The sequence below is a fragment of the Phocoena phocoena genome, chromosome 11 (assembly GCF_963924675.1).
Source record: "Phocoena phocoena chromosome 11, mPhoPho1.1, whole genome shotgun sequence".
NCBI classification, from domain to species: Eukaryota; Metazoa; Chordata; class Mammalia; order Artiodactyla; family Phocoenidae; genus Phocoena; species Phocoena phocoena.
The window spans coordinates 73851424-73870861 of record NC_089229.1 but is presented as its reverse complement, the minus strand read 5'-3'; the positions used below and the strand labels follow the sequence as shown (position 1 = coordinate 73870861).

Below are 19438 nucleotides of genomic sequence, written 5' to 3'. Positions count from 1 at the left end.
CCACCATTACCAGACCTACAAAGTCTAGAGCCCTCTATGGGGAAAGCAATGAGTTCCTAAGTCTTGTCATCAGCCCACCAGCCTTCACGTAATAATCATTTGCTTCCCTATCTCTCTGCATCTCCACAATTCTATTCACCAACCACAGAACAATTGATTTCCAAGAAAAGACTTAACACTTCTATGGCCCTGATTTTCCTGATCATTTCTGGTTTTGAATACTTTGTCCTCCAATCCTCAGAAACAGGGTTAAAATTGTGCCACACCTCCATGGTTGCAGCCTCTGTGACAGGTATCACTTATCACTCTTTCCTGCTGAGCCCAGACACAGCTTCAGAATCCTCCTCAACCCTGCAACTGGGTCAACCACTAGCAGCTAAACAGAGTTGACATGAGATTGAATGCATTTGACCGTCGTGTTACACACCATCATAATGTCTAAAACCAACACTTTAACATTCAAACACTATATCTCAGACTGTCCCTGGCATTTGAGAGGGGAAGAAAAACCAATGTCAGACAACATGTTTGATTTTAAGGTTTGGAGGAAAAGGTTGCAGAATTTTGCATAATAAGGAAACGAATAGCTTCCAGGAAACAAAAATGGCCATGATTAATATGACCAAATAATGGGAAATCTAGTTCATCCCCATGTCTAGCATTTTGCCCCATTGATCAACCCAAAATCAAACCTTTTGTCAAATAAAGAGCTGTTAGTTTTTAGATTTAAACAAAATTGACACTACAGCTATGACAATGTATTCCCATTCTCGAGGACATTTGCAGTAGAAGTCACATCTCAAAGGGGAACCAAAGGACTTCACTTTAAAAGGATTTGACTTTAAAGAATTTCAGCCAGGAGAAAACTGGAAATCTTTGGTTATGGCAAGATAATATATGTAATATATTAATTTATGTCTTATACTAGTCTAAACTAAGGTACTTATCCCACTCTGGACTCAAACAGGAGCCAAGCTTTCACTTTTTTCCCCATGGAAAGTGGGCAAGATCCCCACAAAAGACATAGAGTATCATCTGAAGAAAATATCTGATCTACCCAGACATCAGCATTAAGCTGAGAGGAAATAGTATTTGAGTTTCTTTTAGAAGGGATAGGTTTAATTGAAAGAACATATGTTGGAGGCTCGCTTCGGCAGCACACATACTGGAATTGGAACAGTACAGAAAAGATTAGCATGGCCCCTGAGCAAAGATGACACGCACGTTCATGAAGTGTTCCATATTTTTAGAATCTGAAAAATAATAGATATATATACATATGTATAACTGAATCACTTTGCTGTACACCTTAAGCTAACACAACATTGTAAATGAACTAGACTTCAATAAAAGAAAAAAATTGGGTAAGTTGGGTGGGGGGAGCAATTGGATCCCCTTCCCCCAATTAATGACATTAAATGCAGGAAACTGACAGGCTTCTTTAGTAAAATAAACATAACTAAGTTAAATAACAGCTATGCAACATAACACACTGTGTTTGTAGTCAATGCATTTAATCGGAGTTTTTGGAGTCTTCATACTAAAGTGGAATAAAAATTGTTTTGAGGATTAGAGATGGTATACACAAAGTCCTTAGCACATAGTAGGTGCCCATGTAGTGCAGTCAGGGCAGCTTCAGGGGCTGATGTCTTCATGGTCATGACATCCTTTGTTTACTGATATAGCAGGTGACATTATTTGTCCAAAGTAGAGAGAGGAAAAATATATTGGTGACATGTGGGACTGTTGAGGTTGTTTCCTCAGGAATTGGTGGGTATTGATCCTACTCTAGCATCTGCCATGAAGGAAACTTACTGTCTTCAGCTGATATGAGCCCCTAGGGGATATGTTAGCATCCCATTGACACAGGGTTATTCTTCCCAAAGATAATGGGCTCAAAATGCAGAGCTAGAAAATCAAAGCCCAATGTTGATCTACCTGGCACCAATCAGTAGGTACAAATGGTGTTTAGGGAGTTTGCAGCTTTCCTATCACCCTTAAAATGACATCATATAATCAGTAGGTCTTAAGTCTACCCATATTCCAGGGAACAGAAAATCACCCCAGGTCTTTACTTCATCCTGCATTACTACATATCACCATTAGATGACAGCAGCTGGCAAATAACTGCGTAGTCCAGGCTGGGACTGATTTTTTTTTTTTTTTAAGGCAGAGCCGGGTCCACACTTGGGAAAGTAAAGCATGGAAGGTGAGTCACAGGAAACAGTCTTTCAATAGGCTTCAATTTTCATTTTTCTCCATTGTTCCCCATCTGATAGCCCATTTGGAAAAAAATGCCCCTGGGTATTCAGTATGTGAGGATTCCAAAGAACAATAGAACAATATCCCCTGAAGAACAGAATGCTGTCAAAGTGTTCTTCCATTGCTGTATCACAGGCCTTTGACTATTCAAGTGATACTGGAGGTATAAAGAAAGTACTGTAGCAAATATGGCCTTGCAGTAGATCATGCATCTGATTTAAGATTAGGTAAGTAATGATTTTAGGTAACTCAAGGATACATTGGGTGAAATGTTACCTAAGTAATATTTTGACATGTATAGACTTAACAAGACTTAAGTTTGCTCCCTTTGAGTGGAACCAAGGACGATGTCACGAGAAGGGAGACATTTTCAAAAGTAAAGCTGGAATGAAATAAAATAAGGCCCGCTTGAAGAAGAAAAACAGCCAGTGTAAAAAGAGAAAAAGTGATTTATCCAAAAGATCAAAATCGGTAACTGCTGTTTCACTGATTTGGGCTGAGTTCTCTTAGCCAGCGTTCTGCTCTAATTGACCAATCACAATCGTCCCTCTGAGAGAGAAGCTAGTATGCAAATAAAGCCTATGTAAAAACAAGGACACAACCCCTGGCTCCTATTCTCTCTGAATGAAGAGATCCACAAGTTGTCTCTGGCCTTGGGAAAGCTCTCCAGGCATTGGATGTGCTAAACACTTGAATTCCATCAACTCACCTGATACTCCCAAGGACAGCATGTTAGAAGCAGGGGTTATGGGTTGGATCCCCGGTCCGCGGAGCTAAGATCCCATACGCCTCCCAGCCAAAAAACCGAAACATAAAACAGAAGCAATACTGCAACAAATTCAATAAAGACTGTAAAAAACAAGGAAAAAGAAATGCAGGGTCCAAGACCAAGACTCTTTCCTCCTCCAGGGCAAGACGTGGCAAAGTGAGAGGAGATAACACCAGCCACTGAAGGCTCTGAATTCAGCGCAGGCACCTGCCCCTCTCCTCCGGTAGGTGGTTCTCCATCCGGTTCCGCTGACGGAAAGAATCAGAAGAGTGGGAGGTGGAGAAACGTGGGTCCTACCCGCTGCCAAACTGAGACCACAGCCTGCAACTGTTCCCTACCACCACCCACGATGATTGGGCAGCTCACGTCTGTGTTTACAGTAGAGACAGCCATTTCTGTGCTACAACCTTGTCTGTTGTAGTAATAAAACTGCTTGCTATTTGTTTTGTTTTGAGCATCACATGGCCACTTCCATCGTAAAGTTTCTCATAGGTCTTCGCTTAATGGTTTTGGCAGACATTGATGACTGGGTTGGAGTCATCAGAATGGAGGGTTTTTTTTTATTTCCAGCTTTATAGAGATTTAATTGACATATAACGTTCTGTAAGTTTAAGGTGGATGCCTGTTGAATTGATACATTTGTATGTTGCAGAATGATTTCCACCAAGAATGGAGATTTTTTAATCCTATCATTCCTCCTGCATTTATTAGCTGGAATTATCCAATAAAGAATGTTCTCTCAACAATTGTTGAATTACCTGAAACAAAAGAGGCAGTGTAGATGCTTCTTTCTTACCGTCTGTTTGTCTGTTTTCAGAATAGTGAACTGGTGCCCACACAACCTCCAAACTAACTTGTTGACTTTACATACTTGATGTGTTTCAAAGTGTTGTAATCATTATTTGTTTTTACATTCTTCCCAAATTTGGCCAGTAGGAAATCCTTCAAGTTGTCTCATATAATCTTGCTCTGGGGCATAATAATATGCCCCTAATTCATCTCAAACACTTTCTTCCCCAGAAGTAAAATTAGGCATTTTTCTAAGGAGCCCTGTTCCCTTTAAGATGGAAGTGGTACTTAGATTTTACATTCTGGGTACCCAGAGTGATCATTTAAACTGAGTTGGTCATGCTTCTGGGCCTTTTCAGTGGACAGGACTAGGAAATTGTAGTTTTTAGAAAGAGAAAAATAAACCATAAATACTGATATTTCTAATTCAAATCAAAGATTACAGAATTTTTACTTCAATTCTTTTATTTTGTTTGTCTTTTTTTACTCTGAAAACCTTATCTCCTAAGTGTATTAACTTAATTTCTTAGTTGCTTTATCTTGCTCTCTATATAATGGTATTTAAAATAATAATGTGAATATTACCACGAACAACTAGCTGAAAGAATTCAATCTAAAAGATTTTTTTTAAATTTATTTTATTGAAGTATAGTTGCTTTACAATGTTGTGTTAATTTCTACTGTACAGCAAAATGATCAGTTATATATACATATACATTCTTCCATATTATTTTCCATTATGGTTATCACAAGATATTGAATATAGTTCCCTGTGCTATACAGTAGGACCTTGTTGTTTATCCATTCTCTATATAATAGTTTTCATCTACTAACCCCAAACTCCCAATCCATGCCTCCCTCACCTCCCCTCCCCCTTGACAACCACAAGTCTGTTCTCTATGTCTGTGAGTCTGTATCTGTTTCGTAGAAAAGTTCATTTATGTAAGAGATCTTTATACTTTTTTTTTGTCCTTAGGATATATCTCCCTAGGAATGTAAAATTGAAATATGTCTTTTAAAATCAGTTGAAATAATTCTTGAGATGGTTATGCCACAGAATTGATACAAAGTTAAGTTCACTTCTTTCCAGTTTATTTTAAAGTTTTAGGGCTTGCTGTGTTTTGGTTGCTTTTCTCTTTGATTTAACTTTGTTTTTAATTATGTAAAATATTTACATGATTCCAAAGTCAAAAAAACAAAATAAATTTCATAGAGAAGTCTGTGTCCTCTCCATATCCTCTAATTCCTTGTTCCCTCCATCCCATTTTTTAATAAATTTTTGGTTTATCCAGCTACTGACATTATAAATAAGTATGTATTTACTATGTCTCCTCCTTTCTTATCTAAACTATAGCATTGTGCAAACACTGTGATGCATTTTGTTTTTGTTACTTAACAATATGTCTCAGCCGTCACTCTATATTACGACGTAGAGGTCTTCCTGATTCCTTTTCGCAGCTACATAATATGGTATTGTGTGGATGCTCCAAAGTTTATTTAACTAGCCTCCCTTCGATAGACATTTGGGTTGTTTCTAGCTTTTTGCTAATTGGTTCTCTACATTTGTCTTATTTTGCCCGCCCAAGAGTCCAGTTGGTTTGGCTTAGTCTTATTTTATAGAAAAAGAAACTACTGCATAAGTAGTTAAGGACTTGACCAAAAGTCACAGAGTTAAGTGGGGAGGAGGGAACCAAGGATTCTCCCGCTTCCATAATTTCTGTTCTTTGCACAAATCTATATAATTCATACTTCGGTGTAAATAGCTGGTAACACCTTTGTTTTAGAGTGAGAAGGAAGGGGAGGAAGTGAGAAGCACATGCTTTAGGGTAGATTGTGGAGGAAAATTTAGCCTTAAGTTCAAGGCTGGAATTTCAGGTCTCAGCCAGACTGTGGGAGGAGTATTTGAGGGAACAGCTGGCCTCTCTGGCATTGTCCCCAGTCAAAGGAATACCACACATCCACAAGCAGGTGTGTCTATTTTTGGCAGAAGGACCTTCTCAGTGCCTGCTAAAATCACATCATGTCCCCTTCTATCGCAGGGCACTTTGCTGTCCTGGTAAATCCCCTCAAGACTCCCTTTAAAGGATATAAAACAGTCCCTTCTCAACTCTTCCCTCATCTGTGACTACCCCCTTTATCTTCTTTTGTACTCTACAGACCAGGGGGGAAATGTTACATATACTAAACCACACAGAGCAAGCCCAGTTCTGATAAGTAAACATCATTTTACAGTCTTCTTATGGGAGAAATTAAGCTGATATTTACAGGAAGACTTAAAGACTTGGAACAGAATCTTTCATTAATTTTCCCTTTTCCCATCACTCTATTTTTTTAAGGGACAGTGTCAATTCTGAAGGAACATAAGCCCATATCATAATGTTATTTTAAAATGAGCATCTCAAGGTAGTGCCTCATCTAAGAATATGTTTAGCTCAATCTCCTCCCACCTTCTCCTCTCTGAAATAATCATATTTAGAATAAAGCACGGAGACCACTGTAAGACAGGAGGATTAGCAGCTTTTCAACTTCAAGACACAAATCATATTCACTGCACAGTCCTTCCCAAGGCGAAACAGTGGCCACTACATCTTATAGAGATTTTCCAAAAGGGTTTAAACAAAGGAGCTTTCATCTCTGCCTGAGTAGTCGGAATACGCCATTCCCTCAGTAGTCTTGTTAATAAAGGTCGTATTGTGCCATTGCTACACTTCTGAAACCAAACAGCACAAGTAAATTAGGCACATTATCATTGTACTGCAGACGAGGCAGCAGGGGGGATCTGATCTGACCACGTGAGGATCTGACCTCATCATGGATCTGACCAGCTTTCAAAGCTAGTCTGGCTCAGGACTCTCCCCAGCTCAGCTGGGTGGACCCACTCAAGTAAAGCCAGTACCCCATAACTCTGACCTTTGTCTTGTCAAGACCCCATAACTCTGACCTCTGTCTTGTCAACTTTGACATGTGAGTCAATGCCTGAAACTTCACTCACTCAGCATACATGAAGTTACTTTCTGCCATGTGTCAGAGATGAGGAAGAAAGTTGTGAGCAAGACACACACACTCCCTGTTATCTGAGAGAAATGGGGAGAAATAGGGATATAGAAAGATAAATCTATACAAGTTAAGTGTTACAGCAGGACCTTGGGTACATTTTTAAGCTCGTTGTGCCTGTTTGTAAAGGAGCATGACAAAAGTAGCTAAATCACAAGGTTGTTATGAAGAGTAAAACACCTAGTATCAGGCACAGGGTAGGTGCTCCATAAATGTTAGAGTTAGTTATTAAGTGAATTTAAAGTTAATGTAAAGCTAGGTCTTCTCCCTATCCCTTCTGAAGTATATCTTTCTCCTCCAGAGTTTCATTTAATGAACCCAAGAAGCCTGTAACATAGATGCTACCCACATTTGGAGAAGTTGAGGCCACAGAGATGAATGGGCTTCTCCAAGTCTTACACGTCACATAAAGTAGTGGTGGAACCCAGATCAACTCATATCAATTCAGTCCCCAAAATTCCTTATGCTTTTAATCCATACTTTATGCTACATTCCCTGTGAGAATCAAAACTATGAATAAATACCCAGAAGAGAGAGAGATTAACTCTATCAGGAGGCATCTAGAGAGGCTTCTTGAAGAAAGAAAGTGGAGCATGCACTGCCCTGCTAATCCACCCATGGCTCCTTACTGCTTTACAATAAAGTACAAACCCTTTACCAAAGCTGGAAATCCTCTTTTCCTTTCCTTTTCCTTGAGTCCCCAACAAGTCCTATAAGTTATAGCCACGAATTTTATCCCAATACATCATTTTTATCTATCTATCTACTGCTACCACCTTAACCCAAAGTACCACCATCTCATGTTCAGTTTGGTTTCCCTACTGATCTCCCTGCACCCCTTTCTGCCACCCTAAAATCCATTCTCTGCACAACAGCAAGGGTAAGCTTAAAATGCAAATCCAACTGTGGCACTCCCCCACTTTAAAGTCCTCCAGTAAATATCATTTGTATTTAGAATTAAATCTAAATTCCTTTCCGTGACTCTACGTATACATGATCTGGTGTTTGCTTATTTTTCCCACTTCATCTAGTCAATGTCTTCTCTCCACTCATTATCCTGCAGCCATAAATGCCTCCTTTATTTTATCCAACAGAAAACATTTTTGATCTCATCTCATGGCTTTGCACTTGCTGTTTTCTCTGCCCAGGATGCCATGGTCTTTTCTTCCAGACTTGTTCCTCCTTATTGTTCAGATCTCAAATATCACCTCCTTAAAGAGATCTTCCCAAGACACTTCATTTAAAATAGGACCCCATTCCTTCTGCCCCTCCCACCTGCCCCATTTTTTTCTATTACTGCACACTGTTTAATTCCTTTAAGGTGCTAATACACTCTATAATTTTTAATGACATATTTATTTGTTGACTGGATCCCCATTGAAATGTAAAACTCCAAGAAGATGGGGATTTTTGTCTATATTGCTCCATATGATATCCTGGGCTTATAGTAGACATTCACGACATAGTTACTAAAAGGGTGTAAGGAAGGGAGGAAAAGAAGTTTCAACAGCATTTTTTCAGAAGCATAAGACTTGAGCAGGTAAATGTATAAGGAAAGTAGGGAGGCAATTCATAGCAGAAGGAACAGCTTGAACACAAATCTTGAGTCAGATGAGTTCAAGATTTGTTTAAAGAAAGACACGTGTACTAATGTGCCCAGAAAGTAGCTGTATAAGGAAACTAGCATCTTCAATCAGTTTACAAATGCTTGTCAAATGCCTGTGATGTCACAGATACTATGCTGGATGTTCCCGTTACATACTGCTGCATAGCAGATTATCCTAAAACTTAGTGGCTTAAAACAATCACAATCATTTATCTTCCTCACAAAGCTGCAATTTGAGCAGAGCTCAGCAGGGGCAGCTCATCTCTGATCCACGTGGCATTGGCTTGGTAGACTCAACTAGGGGCTGGAAGATTGACTTCCAGGATGGTTCACTCACATGGCTAGTTAGCACTGGCTATCGCCTGGGAGATTGGCTCCCACTGTGAGCTGGGGCCCATGCTTCCCCTCCCTGTGGGCATTTCTACAGATTGTTTGAGTTTCCCCACAGCGCATTGGTTGGATTCCAACAGCAAGGGTCTAAAGGAGAGAAGCAAATGTGCATGGCATTTCTATGACCTACCTTTGGAAATAACATATCATCCCTTCAGCTCTACTGTTTGAGGCAGTCACAAAGTTCCATCCAGTTTCAAAGGGAGGAGACAGGGAATCCACCTCTGGATGGGGAAGTGACAAGGTTCTAGAAGAATACTTGAAATAGGAGATATTGTTGCAGCCATCTTTGTGAAATAGCAATACAATCTACTACTCAGGGATAAAGCAGTGAGTTCAGAATTACAGTACCTGCCCTCAGGAAGCTCGGACTAGAATGAGGAAGACAAACCCATATGGTTTTGTAAAGTGTAAGTTCAGTGATGGAGGAAAAATAAAGTGTTAAGCTGAGACCAAATGACCTGTTGCTACACTCAAAATTTAACAGCTTAAAATAATAATCAGTTGCTTTCTCACAGTTCCAGTGGGTTAGGAATTCAGGAGTAACCTAGGTTGTTCTGGTTCAGAATCTCTCCTGAGGCTGCAGTCACCACATCAGACTGGACTGCAATCGTTTAAACTCTTCCGCTTCCAAGATAGTTGCTGGCAGGAGGCCTCAGGTTTTTGCTACATGGACCCCTCCACAGTGCTGCTTGAGTGTTCTCACAAAATGATAGCTGGCTTCCCCTAGAGTGGGTCATCCAAGAGAGAGGGCAAGGAAGAAACTGCAACTCCTTTTATGACCTAGTCATGGAAGCCACACAACATCACTTCTGTTATATTCTATTCATTGAGCCCATACTCAAGGCCAGAGAATTAAGCTCCACCTCTTAAAAGGAGAAGAATTTGTGAACATGTTGAAAGCCATCACAGACCTTATCTATTATGCAATGGAAAGAAATTTAGGAAGAAGTAATAATTGGGTCAGACATACTTTAGATAGATCACCCTGCTGGTGATACGCTGGATAGATTTGAGAAAGGTAAGACTGAAGGTCTGCAGACAAATTAGAAGAATCCTGAAATATCCCAAAAAGAGATCAAACAAGTCTAAGTGACTTGTAGCAAGAGAGGATGAGATGGGTTTAAAAAATGCTAAGGGGGCAAAATTGTGTTATGAAAGAAATAAAAGCATTCAAAAATTAAATGTCATATTTTAGACTTGAGTGTCTGATTGGAGTAATGGTTACCAATCAAGATGGAAAATCCATGAGACAAAGCAGATTGAGGAGAAAGAGAAAATTCAGCATTAGATATTTTGAGTTTGAGCTTCCAGTTTTAGTGAATGAATAGTAGTAGGTTTTTGTTTTTTTTCTTGCCACTGCAGCATTTATTTTTGTCTTATTTTGTTAACAGCCTCATTTTTACAAGGTGATCCTATCCTCACCCACTCTGCTTGGACAGAGTGATGTGCTAGTAAATGATCTCTCCAAAATAAGTAAACAAATAAAGCCCTAGTTTGTAGTGTGAAGACTCCCACCTTTTCCAATTTAATTCTCCCAACAGTTTAACAACCAGCTCAGAAAATTACTGGAATGTTATAATCAACTGGCCCTGGTACAATGGGACTATATCTCTGGTTTAGCGATGAATCACATGACACAGATCTAAGCCAGTCAGCACACTGAATTTCTTCTTAACATGGTGACTGGTTCAGAGATGGACATTTTAGCCAATCAGAGCCAATGAGATGCAAAGAGATTCTTGTTATGCATCTGGGAAGATACTTTTATTTTTCCTTGATACTTGTAATTAAGAGATAATGCAACAGCACTATTACACCATGTGAAGCTGCAGAATGGAGCCAGCCCGCCCTGTGCAAAACAGAACTGAGAGATGGAAAGAAAGTAAATCTAGATGACATTATTTAAGCCATAAATCTAGCTGTAGCTAAAACTAACTCTATTCATAGACTTTCCAATTAAGTGAGCCAATAAGTTCTATTTTCCTTTTTCTTCTTTCTTTCTTTTTTTTCTTGTGTAAGTAAATTTTGTTTTTCCTTTCCTTTACATTCAGAGCTTCTCAGCTGATATTATGTGTGACATCCAGATCCTTGGTTATATAAATCTGAAGCTCAGCAGACAAGTTCAGGATTGACAGAATTTAGTGAAAATTTAATCGATGAGAAGAAAAAAATTCACCAAGGGAGAGAACCATCTTGCTAATCATAATTTTCTTAAAATTCTATAGAATGAGAGATATGGGAGCAACGTTAGAGATCATCCAGTCAAACTCCTTCACTTAACAATTATGAAAACTGTGTCTCTAAAAGGTTCAATACTTTGTCCAAGATTACTTGGCTCTTTAGTCTTTAGAGCCAAGACGAAAACCCTGATTTCCTGACTCCTATGTATCCCTTTTCCCAATCATGGCAAATTCTGAGTTATAGGATCTAATTTAGCTGAGCAAGTACATATCGTATTTATATTATGAATAAGTAAATGTATCATATACTACTTTTCAGTTTAATGGATAGCACTTTACTATTTCAGAGCACCTTGTATAATTTAACTTTCTTGCCAACACTGTAAAGTAGGTGGGACAAGTATTTTAGAGATAAGAAAATCTAGGCTTGGACTATTTGAATGACTTTTCAAAGGTCAAATAGCCAGTGAATAATAAAGTCAGCAATAGAATCCAGGACACTTGGTTCCTTCCTCCAATGCTCTTTCTTCTGCCTCTCTTTCAACTTAGTGATGTTTCATTGCGAATGCTTAAGGTGTAATTTAGATAGCACAACTTCCCTGGATTTGAGATGGCTTCTCATAATCGTCAGAAATATATATTCTAAGATGTTCGCTCTCTGCACTATTTCTGTAATTCTCCAGGCTGCTAAGACTCAATCTGTTTAGTAATCAAGGTGTCAGCACAGATGGTTTCACAAGAAATGTATTTGTTTCCAGGGCTACTGTAACAAATACCACAAACTTGTTGGCTTGCAAAAATGGAAATTTATTCTGTCACAATGTGGAGGCCAGAAGTCCACAACCAGGGGTCATACTCCCTCCAAAGGCTCTAAGGAAGGATCCATTCTATGTCTCTTCCAGCTTCCAGTGATTGCTGGCATCCTCAGCTTGTGGCCACATATCACACAAATCTCTTCCTCCATCTTCACATAGACTTCTCATTGTGCCTGCCCTCTGCATATCTCCTATAAGGATACTCGGCATTGGATGTAGGGCCCACCCAGATAATCCAGAATGATCTTCTCATCTCAGTATCTTTTACCTTAATTACATCTACAAAGACCCTTTTGCCAAATAAGATAACCTGCCCAGGTTCTGGGGATTAAGACATGGATATATCTTTTGGGGGTTCACCATTGAGCACACTATGAGAGGCAGAGGAGAAGGATTATTTATTTATTTATGTGTTGACAGGAGAAGAGTTATTTACCCGAAGGTCAGAAGGCTTACAAGTGGAGTGAATCAAAGATCTGCTGTGGGCTTCCCTGGTGGCGCAGTGGTTGGGAGTCCGCCTGCCGATGCAGGGGACACGTGTTCGTGCCCTGGTCCGGGAAGATCCCACATGCCGCGGAGCGGCTGGGCCCGTGAGCCATGGCCACTGAGCCTGAGCGTCCGGAGCCTGCGTGTCCGGAGCCTGTGCTCCGCAACGGGAGAGGCCACAACAGTGAGAGGCCCGCGTACCTCAAAAAAAAAAAAAAAAAAAAAAAAAAAAAAAAAAGATCTGCTGCACCACCAGTGATGACAAAGCACTCTTTTCCAAAGGTGACCTTCAACTCAACTCATTTACAAATTTTGAAAAGATCTAAGTGGTCCATAACACATTCTCTGAAAAGATGCCTTGCCATCAGCTTTGTCAGCTAACTGTGGGTCATGGGCTGGAGGGTGAAAATGTATCCAACAAGTAGTGACTGGCTTACATGCTTAGGCATGTGCCCTGTTTACACGATACCCTCTGCCAGAGTTAGCTTCATACCAAGAGGCAAACTTGAAAAGCCACTATTGAAACAAGAGCTCCTGTTTTTGTCTGACCAGAATATCAGATTCTTTGCATCATTCACTCTCTTGAAGAATCAACGACTAGACCATCTGTGCTTCTCCCATTGTCCTTTAAATAAAGATTAATATGTGTTTGTTTCCAACTCCAGGGCTATGTCTGTGATGTGTCATAATCTATAGACCTCGCATATAAGGCACAGCCTTTCAGAGGCTAGTGGCAGCTCTACTGTATGCTTATTCTTCCAAGGGAAAGACACCTTCTTGTTTACAGTCTCCGAAAGAGAAAAAGAAAGGAAATACGCTTACTGAGCATGCTGGGCATGTTCCATTTGCCCCCAGATCCACTCTCCATCTCTCTCTACTCTGCTCCCCAGATCACTTCCTGTGACCTTAATGGACTCTCTTACCAAATGGCTTCAAGTTGGGTTTGGCCACTAGATAATTCTGAAGGAATTGGAGGGAGAGAAAGCAAGAGGGAGGGAGGGAAGCTACTCTGTTCATTTCCCAGGCCCCCAGTTGTTGCCAAGGGCTGGCAATATCTCTCACGGAGGTTTCAGCACCTCTCTGGCAGCTCCCTCGGCACAGCTTTCTCCGTCTCCAAGTCCCAGGAAACACTGCTTTTACCCAGACTTTCAGGCCTGGAGCTGGTATCCCTAGAGTATTGCACTATCTTATTTTTTTATTGAAGTATAGTTGATTTATAATGTTGTGTTTGTTTCAGGTGTACAGCAAAGTGATTCAATTACACATATACATATATATATTCTTTTTCAAATTCTTTTCCATTATAGGTTATTACAAGATATTGAACATAGTTCCCCGTGCTCTACAGTATGTCCTTGTTGTTTGTCTATTTTATATACAGTAGTGTGTATCTGTTCATCCCAAACTCCTAATTTATCCCGCCCATCCCACCCCATCCCACCTCCTGCTTTTCCCCTTTGGTAACAATAAGTTTGTTTTCTGTCTGTGTGTCTGTTTCGGTTTTGTAAGTAAGCTGATTTTTATCATTTTTTTAGATTCCACATATAAGTGATATCATATGATATTTGTTTTTCTTAGTACAATAATCTCTAGGTCCATCCATGTTACTGCAAATGGCATTATTACATTCTTTTAAAGGCTGAGTAATAGTCCATTGCATGTATGTGTGTGTGTGTGTGTGTGTGTGTGTATATATATATATATATATATATATATATATACACACACACACACTACATCTCTACCCATTCATCTGTAGTGTATATATATATATATATATATATATATATATACATACTACATCTTTATCCATTCATCTGTTGATGGAAACCTGAGTTGCTTCCATGTCTTGGCTATTGTAAATGGAGTATTGCATTATCTTTTGTGGTTTTCCTACATTTTACGTATACATTTTTAAAATAGTCCTGCTACTACACTTTCCTCAAATTTTCCTACTTTGAATGGACCACCTGTTTCCTAAAGGGACTCAGGCTGATGAAGCCCAATCCTTTCAAGGTTTTCTTCCAGATGTCCCTTTATTTCAGTGTTTACAACAGTCCTACAGGGTAAGTACTCTTAACCCCATGTTACGATGAGGAAATTGAAGCTTACTGAGGCAACATAACTTGTCCTAGGAGACAAGCTAGCAAGTGAGGAGTTAGGATTCAAACCCAGATTTGTCTAACTTCAAAGACCTTGGATTTTTAGCTATTTCTCCTCGACACTGAAGAAATGTCTTTTTTATTATTGAGTTATAATTGACATATGATATTAGTTCCAGGTGTACAATATAGTGATTTCATATTTTTACACGTTGCAAAATGATCCCCATGGTAAATCTAGTTACCATCTGTCACCATATAGGGATATTACGATATTATTGAGTATATGCTCTATGCTGTACAATACGTCTCGTTACTTATTTATTTTATAGCTGGAAGAAATGTCTTAAAGGATGCCTGGAGAAACAAAGCATTTTAAGGCACAAAAATGCCAGAATGGCTTAAATGCTTTATCAAAGTTAAACTTTATAAAGCCATTCTGAGGACCCATCTCTCCTTAGTATTGCATAAGGAAAAAAAAGAAAAAAGACAGCCCTACCCATCAGCCACAATAATTGGAATGTAATTGACATCTTTACTGTATTCTCCTAAAAAGAGGCCAGCAGTAAATTACATTTTCAATGCAGAGCCAGACTTCTTAAAAGCCTCTTTCTTTCCTTCATCATTTTTTCTATGTATTCCATATATGGCAGCTACTCACAAAATCTTTTCCAACCCACCCCAAGCTTTCAAGATTTCTCTCAACAGGCTCCCTGTCTCCATCTTTTCTGGATTCCTTTATCCTTTCTGGATATTTTCCCTCCTACCAGTAACTCTGCCTTTCCAATGAAAATCCCTGTTGTCTCTTCCAGGCTTTTCCAGATTTCCCTTTGGCACCATGTCCAATTAACACAGCTAAAGAGCTGGATTGATTTATCAATCAGAGCAGCACAAGCATCTTCTGGGGAGAGTGGGAGTTACGTTAAGATTTCAAATAATTTTTTCTCTATATAATATAGATGTACTCAGTTTTCAAGGAGAAAAGATTTTGGTAACACATATGAAATCTATACTAAGGATGAAGGATAAACTATAAGTACTGGAGCATGGGAAGGGTAATGAGAGGGGTAAAGGGAATATTCAGTTCACATCTTATTCATTCCCTCAACTTCCCAGTGGGCTGCCAATGTAGTACAAATATTAGTTTCAGTTCAATTGTGTGAAACGCCAGACATATTTTATTTGAGAAACAGCATTATGGCTACATATTTTATCCATCATAAATTGTGTTCGCATTTAAAATTATAATTATTAATAATGATATTTATTTCCCTATCAATCGATTTACCATTAGTTCTTCTGTGTCCCAATTTCTAACCAGGTAACTACACAGTCATCCCAGCAATACCCCCAAAGCAACTTCTACCTCCTGGAGAGTGATTGTAAAATCCACTACCTTTCACATCTTTCCTTAAACACCTTAACTGATGGAAATTCAGGAAAAGATAGAATGGGTCTACAGTCAAGACAAGCTATTTGCAGTAGGTGCTTTAAAAAAAAATCATTTATGGGTTGAAAGTAGTTCATCTGGAAGTATTCTCTTCGGCTAGCCAAAAAAAAAAAAAAAAAGTTGATTAGCTCTGGGACTTAAAAGACAGACAGACCCTCACAGGAACATTAGACAATAGCCCAATTCATCCTGAATCCACAGTTCATAAGATGACAAGGATCTTCATTTTTCTGGCCTCAAGAAAGGCATCAACCAAACTGAAAAGGAGACAGTTTGTTCTTTTTCTAGAGCCCGGTAGGGTAGGGAGTAGAGGAGGTGAGAAAGCTATCATTTGCTGAGCCCTGCTGTGTGTGAGACACTATTGCACAAGTTAGTAACTTACCCTAGGGCACAAAATAAGAAAAGAAAGCAAATACAGAGGCCAAGAGTTAAGGAGTATTTGTATGTTCATTATCTGGTCTCTCCACCTCCACTGTTCTAGAAGTTGTAACATCTAGGGGAGCAAGCAGCTTTTCAGTCTGTTGCTGAATCCCCAGAGTGTCACATAGCACTTGACACATTAAAAGGAGCTCAATGCACATATGCTAAGTAAATGAGCAAATGAATGAGTTCTTTCTTACTTCATGGCCCAGGGTTATCCTATTCCACCTTACTTGTGGCTAGAAAAACAAAACTCAAAAGGCACTTGCTCTGAGATTTTAAGATGTCTCCCCTGCGGTGTATTGATATCAGGATAGAGTTTCTTCCTTTACAAACCAAACCTCCCCGTCCAGATAAATTATCATGGAAAATGGCACAGTACTATCAAATTGGAAATGAAAACCACAATTCCTGTTTGCAAACAAACACAATACCCTTAATGGTCATGAGAACACCTAACTTCAACTCCCACAGTTAACTTGAGAGCAAATTGGAAAGTTCAGCAGAAAAATTACATTATAATGAAAATTCCCATGAACTAATGTTGCTTTAGGTTTGCTTTGGCTGTATTTGCAGCCAAAACCCAGTCAATCAACCAATTGTTCACCCTACACTATACCAAAAGAGTGGTTTGTCTGATTTTTTTTTTTTGTCATTGAATTGATGAATAGCTTTGGCATCAGGTAGCCAGCTTTTATCTTGGGAAATCATAATTTTCTATGGGGAGAGCTATTCAACTGTGTGGTAGTACTTTATCACCAGCTGTGCATAAGTGGTGCTGTTTGCAATCTGATAAACGGGCACAGAGTCTCAGAGGTCCCCAAACACGAGTCTGATATGTAAACATAAACAAATCGTACTATTAACCAGGGGATCGAGTTGTGATTGCTCATCCTTCTCTGTCTTTTTCAACTTCTCGGTAAAACATCCTCATACCTCATTCTGCACAGGCGAAGGGAGGGATAGTTTTCAGTCTTAGATGGCACTAGAATGAGAGTTAAGTATTTTCCACCTGTTCTAAACTGAATTTGTGATTGGAGAAAACCACATCAAAACAATTTCATAAGAAAATGGAGCACTTCCAGAGGCTTTTAAGCTCATTTCAAAATACTGAGCAGTACCTAAGGAATGCAGAATAGCTTATTCTTTCAACTTTTCTCTACAAAGACTTTGGAATCATAGAATTTCAGGTTAAGAGGAATTAGAAATGCCAAACACACACACACAAATAATACACACACACACACACCTCCTTTCTAGACAACTAAGAACTAAAGTTAATTATTTAATTTAAGCCTTGCCAACAATTATGCCTTTTCTTCATTTTAAAGGTTATGAAACTGAAGGAGAAAAATGAAGCAACTTACTATGTGTCCTATACTCGGTAAGTGCCAAAATTGGAACTCAATTCCATCCCTAAGTCCCAACTAATACACTGCACCACTTTGTTTCTATGATACTGCTGCCAACCTACGCTTGACTTCCTTTTTTGGCCATGAACTCAGTCTATCCAATCCTCAGACATCTCTGTTTGAGTATTCTGCTCTGTGTTAAAAGTTGCCTTTCTATAACTCCTACCTATTGAACCTAGATGTGGCCTAGGGCCACACTGAATAAGTGTAATCTCTCTTCCAAGTGACAGGGTTTTGAATATTTGAAGCTGACAATCATGTCACATGGAGCTCTCTTTCTTGTGGGTTAATATTCCCAGATCCTTCAGCCATCCTTCATATAACATGGTTCACTCTCTTAATTGCTTTCTACTTTATACATGTTCCTCTTCAACTGTCATCTGGCCTCACCAAGAAGACCAGAAATCTCACCATCCTCAATCTATTAATGCAGCAAAAATCGAATTAAGATTTCTCCATTCTGCACCAATCCTATGCTTTGAAACCTCCACTTTATGGGCACCCAAACTTGCCTCAGAGTCTCGCAACCCTCACACAGAGTGTGAAATCTCTAACAATGCTCGTCTGAAAACACTAAGCAAAACCTCTATGAAATTAATCAGAGATCCCAATGGGACTCTGTATTATGCATCCTAATCCACTTGAATGTCCTGTCTCTCTCCTCAAAGCCTCATGGTCCAAGGATACCCTAACTCTAAGGAGTTCATAAATTCTTAAGTGTCTGCCACAAACCCAGTCACTCTTCTAGGAAAGTGGTCCCAGGTGGCCTTCCTTGCCAGAGTTGTCATTAATGTTAATAAGGTATAGTCACCTGTCACCCTTGCCATTGCTGACAAGACTGTCCCAAGGGGCTGTACAAGGTCTGGTTACCTTTGGAGCAACTATCATGAACTACAGGGAAAATGATGAGATTCTTATCAAATGGTGCCAAAAAAAACCTTATTATATACTCTCCTTAGAAAATATGTCAGAAAGATAGTCTCCAAGCTCAAATGTGTGAGAAATATGTTTGTTTTAATTTCTTGACTTTATTTCTATTGCAATTTCCCAGATTACTAGAGGTTTAATCTTAAGAAATTGAGGAGTCCCTGTCCTTTGAAAGGGTTTACCTCTAATTTGAGGGGATTTTATGGAGTGCTACTGTATCCTGCATGGTTGGGATGAGGGCATCTGATTTGGTCTATTTAACCTCACAGGCATCAACTGAGCTGTCTCCCTTTTTAGGTCCCCTTTCCTGTCTTCAATCATTGATTCAATCATGTTTGGAATAGATGGTCTCCATTCTTTATTTTTTTAATTTATTTTGGCTGTGCCAGGTCTTAGTTGCGGCACGTGGGATCTCCGTTGCGGCATGCGGGATCTTTTAGTTGCGGATTGCAGACTCTTAGTTGCGGCATGCAGACTTCTTAGTTGCAGCATGCACGTGGGATCTAGTTCCCCAGCCAGGGATTGAACCCGGGCCCCCTGCATTGGGAGCACATAGTCTCACCCACTGGACCAAACAGGGAAGTCCCTATGGTCTCCATTCTTGACTCTAGGCTTTCTCCTGGCTAACTTCCTAAACACTCAGGGTCATTCTTTGTACTTATGCCAGACAGAACTACAGAAAACTCACTAGGGCTGTTTATGACTCTTCCCTCCTTTGCATTTTGCCAAATCTCTGGGATAGTCTGTTCATACGCATCCTTTCAGATTCTCTC

General features: G+C 39.5%; 1 non-coding gene across 1 annotated transcript; it reads left to right on the top strand.

Annotated features, from left to right (window-relative positions):
• Positions 1-1143: 1143 nt before the first annotated feature.
• Positions 1144-1248, top strand: LOC136131614 (U6 spliceosomal RNA). The gene has a single exon (XR_010656355.1). It is a non-coding gene; the product is annotated as a U6 spliceosomal RNA (small nuclear RNA).
• The last annotated feature ends 18190 nt before the right edge of the window (positions 1249-19438 follow it).